Here is a 6,000-nt window from a genome sequence, read left to right as displayed (position 1 = left end):
TATCCATCTGTTTTTTTAATTTTCTAATTAGTTAAAAAAGTATATCAAACATTTTAGAAAAGCTAAGTGCATCACTCTGGACTATAGTTGTGTTTGGCTCTTTATTTCTGACAGTTTCTGAGCTCAAACTCAGTGCAGGCTCTAACATCTGTTCCTCTCTGCCTCCACAATAGCACAACTCTGCCGGGATGCAAAGAGAGGTCAAAAGATCAGTGCCCTCCCCTCGACACACACACACACACACACAAACTGGGAGAGAGCGAGGGAGAGAGAGAGAGAGGGAGAAATGCATCTCGCCGGCTGCTGTTTTCCTATTGTGCGCCAGGGCTTTGCGAGGATAGGGCAGCGATGAAAACGCGCACCTGCTTTAGAGTCATTACGGTAGCGCAGCACACTGCCCACCCTGCAACACACACTCCACACACACACACTCCACAGTCGTGCACACACGCACAGCCCCACTGATTCAACCCTGATTCCCAGCGAGCGAGCAAGCAACAGACCGGGATGCCAAAATCTGAGGAGCGGTGGAGAGCTTTTACGCGCTGAAGAAGTGTCCTGAAGAGATAGCGGAGGGGAGAAGACGCAACAAAACAAGACGAGCGAAGCAGCGCGCTTTCTCCCTGGCAACTTGCGCACAGTGCCAGAGTTTTAGCGGCAGTATTGTTCTGACTTCACTCCAGAGGGGCCACTCCGAGGAGAGCGGACGCACACAAAAGGGAAAAAGGAAAAGGACTAACGAGCACGCTTTGTCGTCTAAAGTAATGGTGCTGCGGTCTTAGATCCTAGATTTCTCTGTCTCTCTCTCCTCTCTTGTTTCTTTCCATTATTTTTTTTTTATTTTTATTTTTTCGTCCCGTCGGTTTGTGTCCCCCCCCCCCCTTTTTGTCGCCGCGAGAGAGAGAGAGTGGACGCGCCGGGGGTTTGAGGAGCAGAAGCGGGCTGTCCACATGGTCCAACCACTGGCGTGAAAGTTGACTTCTTCCGAAAACAAGAGAACAGGTTGATGCATTAGATACACTTTTCCTTTTCTTTCCCCTCCTCACCGCTTTTTCATACTTTTAATCTCCCTCACTCTTTCCTCACTCTGTGGCTCCATTGAAACTCTGCTGCTGCTGCACACCGCAGCTCACCACTCCACAACATCCAACTTTTCATCGCACATTGTTTTCGAAACTCCTCCAAGTCAGTCTAACAGGGGTGTTTTAGAGATTTACGCATCGGAGCACACACTCACACATTTCTCCTCTGTCGGACTTCCCTCTCACCGTGTTCCTCTGTATCGGTCAGTCTTTTTCTCTGGAGAGTTTGTTGAAACGCGGAACTCACCAGCCACGTTTTGAAATTTCAACTATTCTTGTATTAATCTTTTCCATTTTACGCAGCAGAAAGTAAATCCACAGTGGAATCGGTTCCACCACTTTGTCACTTTAAAGACGTTATTTTAATCCACATTTATTTCAGATGGATATTTTAAATTGACCATGTAACGTTGAGAATTCATCACAGCGCAGTTTCGCAGGATGAGGAGCCAGTGCTCGCTGCAAAAAAGTGTCAATGACCGCTCATGAGACCACAAACAAAAAGTTTTTCTTCCTCACATGGTTATTGGACTCACTATAAAATGAGATGTCCGGGGTTGGACTTAAATGGAGGCAACCAACTTTAAACACCGTGTCCCTCTTGTTAATATTTGATAATAAACACCGACGCAGGTTATGTGGTGATAATTTTACGCACCCGCGTGAGAATCGTTTTCGATGCTTTGTTATCGCTTTGTACCTGTTTAACTGAGCCGTTCAACTCTGTTTTAAAGAGCAGAATTTTAGTTTAAATTTCTTGAAGATAACAAATGAAACATCAGAGTCCTCGGTGAGGATAATAGACTCCTTGTCTTTTGGGGGAAAGAGAGAAAAAAAAGAGCTTTCTGCAGGACGTGGTCAGTAGGTCAGGGGACAATACTTTCTTTTCAAACCATTTTGACTTTTGGAAATTGCTCCCGCGGTGTTTGAACCTCACTGGGTCCTGCTGCATGGGTTGTATATTCTCTTTATAATCCGATCAGATTAAAGCAGATAACAGTAATAAACTGCAGGTGAAGGATTTAACAGACGGACGCTGAGGAAAAGTTGCTCCTGATGCGTAAAAGTTTGAATTCCGCCTTTAACGTGAATATTAAACGGATGAAATCTGCAGGATGGTTGACATTTTAATTAGAGAACTGTGACGCGATGTAAATGTTTTATATATATTTTTTAAATTAAACTGATTTCAAGAAGAAAAATATATTGATGGTAGAATATAAAATATTATTCCACTTGTTTGGAGCTGATATGAATTTAAAAATTGAGGAGCTCCTACTTGGCACACGTTTCCTTCTTTTTGTGTGTGTGCTATAAACTGACAGAAAGGAGGCCTATCCTCCACAGAGGTTTTTTATTCTTAGAGTAAAAGAACAAAAAAAAACTTCCACCGGACCTGTGTTATATTTTTTAACCAACACATAACCGAGAGATTAACAGTTTTCTTTCACCGAACTGAGTTAAACTCTGCAGCAGCATCTCATGTGTTGTAGAAATAAAGTTACTGTTCTTCTCTAATAATAAAACTCATCCAACATGAGCCAAAACATCCTCTGCATGTCAGATGGACTCAGGTCCCGCGTGATGGAAAGCTGCAGACCAAAAAGAGAGAGAGAGAGAGAGAGAAAGAGAGGGAGAGATGAAATGACAATTAATTGCTGTTAGTTGTCTGTCATTGAGAGAAAAGCATACAGGGCCGTGTGGGTGCGCACCATGACACGGGCATTATTGCCCCCGTGATTGATGGGCGCCGGGGCATTTGGCATAATGAATTTTATTTACTGTGTCCCCTCTCTCCTGTTGTGTCTCCCCCCTCTCCTCCCATCTCCTCCCCTCCCTCGTCCTCTGCATGTGGTGGCATTTCCGCTCCGCGATGACACACTTTTAATTGCACTTTAATAGAAGATCCAGCGGGAATGAAAAAGCTCTTCATCACGTTTTATGACCTTGTCACATATTTTGGTGTCAGAGCGGAAAGCATATTTTTTTGTGGTGACTGCAGGAGCTTGATATTAAGAAAAAAAGTGAATTTCTCTTAGATTAATTAATTGCACGTTAAGTTGTTTTCATAAAAAACACTTTTGTGTTTTTTTATGTTCACCCAGCCACATGTTGGTTCATTTACAATTAGAATTTAAACATTTCTTTATTTTAACAAAGGCATAAGAGGTTGGATTTGTTTTATATGCAAATGCTTTACGTTTTTACAATTTTAAATACCACTAAAATATTTACACAATTGTTAGCTGACTATAATCCTCATATTAATATTGTCTATTATTATCTATTATTTGAAATAAGCTGAAAACCTTAAAATATGTAGAATAAGATAATTCACTCACTTTTAAAGTTGATTATATCTTTTTTAAATTAACGATAATGTGATTAATCATCATAATTTTTACTTGTTGTCTATTTCAGCTGATAATTTTCTCTTCTCTGAAAGCTCAGCAGCTGAGATGTCTCAGTTAATAGACTGATCGGTACAATACTGTTGTACTGTTGATACCTTTCCAGTAGAATTATTTGTAAATTTACATTTAAAATCTCTTTTCTGATAATCACCTGTAAACTTCAAAAAGAAGATCACAGGGAGACTATTTTTTTATTTCTCTTTATCCTCAAACATTTTCAGCATTTACCAGGAGTGTAAAGTCACAGTGAAGTTAATGTTTCTGCGTGGTGCTTTGCCTGCTGATGGGCTATCTCATCAGTGAGAGGGTTTTCATGAAAATATAATAGGAGACAATGAAACAAAAGAGTATTTGAGAGGCTTATTTGGGGAAAAAAGAGAGAATGTGTGCAGGAAGCCAGAGGTGTCAGAGACAGATTGACTCTCTGTTCCCTGTCGGCTCTTGTGTATTCGTGTCTGTGCGATTGCCTCAGTATTGCCACCTTTTTTCATCTGACCTGCTTCAACACTTTTCCTTCTTTGCTTTTTTTTCCCTCCTACTCTCGACAGCTGTGTCTTTTTTTCCATGTCCTGTTTTCTTTCATTGTTTGTGAGACTCTCTCATGTACTGCTGATGTTCATCGTTTTCAGCCTCTGTCCTCCACCAGACAATTGTTTCTCTTATGCTTACTGACACATTACTTAAATGAGGATTTTTTTCATGTGTGACTGTGTTTCTGGACTTGTATGACACTGTCTAGTGACAGGCAATAATGGCTATGAATCTCATGTGCTTTAAAACCCCTTCAGCAGGATTAAAAGCCACCAACATGATTGTGTTAGTCCATAAACTCACTCAGAGAGTCCTTACCTCACTGCACGAGCGCATGTGAACGTATGTGTGGAAGAGTGTATATATCTGAGTGTGGGAATGTGTGTATAGCAGAGTGCTTTTTTCTCAATTCACCTGTCCTGCTTGAGTGAAAATGGACAGTATTTGAAGTTTTAAATGTCCTGTGCGTCGGTAGCTTTCATGGCTCGCCGTGTCCGTCTCTCCATCTCTGCCTCTCTCTTCATTAAAGCCCTCCTGCCATCCCAAACCCACAAGTCTGAGTGGGCTTTTGGCTCCAAAGTGATGTTGAAGAGCATCCGTATACGACACTGCTATACATGTAGGGTTTGACCCATGATAGATACTCACGGGTTCACTTAGTGCATTAAAAGCTGAAATGGTTAAATTTTCGATATCCTTTAGATGGGGTTTGAGGAAAGCAAAAACTAAAAAATATTCCTGTGCTTGGAGCGAAAGCTTGTTTTAAAATGGTTTTATTTCAAGTGCTGGTCCTGAAGCTGCCGTCATTGCAGGGTGTGCGTATTTGAACTGAACATGTGTGTTGGCCTTTAAAATGTAGAAACATCGTAGATTTATATTGCTTTGTAATTATGGTTAAAACCCATCATTGTTTCAGTTAGTGTATCATTGTTTTCTGTGAAATAAAATTGCTCCTTTTTCAGAAATATAAAAAGAAAATCCACACACGTCAATATGTAATCACTGGATAACATTACAGCAGCAGTTAGAGCTTGTTGCCTCTATAAGAAAATTATGAATGAATTCTAATTGACATATTAATGGATTAAATGAAGGTGTTGTTGTACATGGTCAGTGATCAAGTGGGGGGTTGTGTATTGAAATGATTGACGGCACAGTGAAGCTGCCGCCACATTGCTTTAGACGGAGGCCTGATTGTACATGTGGTTCTAATTGAAGCGGTTATTTAGCTGAAGTTGAGGGTTGAATACTTGTGTGAGTGTGTGTGTTTTTCTGTGTGTGTGTGCATAAAATAAACCCCACACATTTTTCTAAGATGAGATGTGTCAGGAGGAGGTGTCACACAGAGAATTGCAGGACAGCAGGAGAGAGCAGAGAGGAGAGAGGTTCCTGCAGTGGTCTGGAGAAAGTTGACCACCTGTGAGCGAGCGCGGTTGTCTTCTCTGCCCTTTCTTTTGCCTCTTTCTTTTTTTAATTAGCTGTCATTTCACGTGAGGTGAAAAGTAGCATATTGCGTCTCTAAAATTCATGCACTTTTCTCTCTCTCTGATTGATAAGGTAATCATTTTGCCTGACACAGTGGTTTTAGCCTGTGGTCATTAACATGTCTGTGCGTTTCAGATGAGTTTTTCTACATATGTGAGGGGGGGGGGGGGGTGCCTGCATGGGAGGCAGAGATGTTCCTCCAGCTCCGTACAGCACCGGCCCATTAACAGCTGATGGATGTGCATTGAGGGGAGTGAGCGGACGGCTCAGAGCGGAAGAGACGGTTTCCTATGGGCAAGGGGGGGGGGGCAAAGGGAAGCAGGAGAGAGTTTGAGAGATAGAGCATAAGAGTGAATGACTGTATGAAGCAAGGGAAATGACAGTGCATTGGTTTTAGGTGTGGGTCATTATAGCACGAGGAAGCATTAGATCAACATCTCCAGAGTGCGCTTGGCACCTGAGGCCATGGCTGGAGTGGAGAGTTTAAA

At 41.8% G+C, this 6,000-nt stretch overlaps 1 protein-coding gene across 3 annotated transcripts in view; it reads left to right on the top strand.

Moving 5' to 3' along the window:
- Positions 1–364: 364 nt before the first annotated feature.
- Positions 365–6,000, top strand: part of foxp4 (forkhead box P4) — a 93,032-nt gene continuing 87,396 nt past the window's right edge. The window contains exon 1 of one of the 3 annotated variants that reach the window (XM_069537723.1): positions 365–1,002. The gene's annotated coding sequence lies outside the window, so the exon portion shown is untranslated. The remainder of the gene's footprint in view (positions 1,003–6,000) is intronic. The other 2 variants (XM_069537726.1, XM_069537731.1) reach the window with 2 other exon arrangements.

This window comes from Paralichthys olivaceus, chromosome 2 (genome assembly GCF_024713975.1).
Source record: "Paralichthys olivaceus isolate ysfri-2021 chromosome 2, ASM2471397v2, whole genome shotgun sequence".
NCBI lineage: Eukaryota > Metazoa > Chordata > Actinopteri > Pleuronectiformes > Paralichthyidae > Paralichthys > Paralichthys olivaceus.
This window is presented reverse-complemented; position numbering and strand designations above follow the sequence as displayed.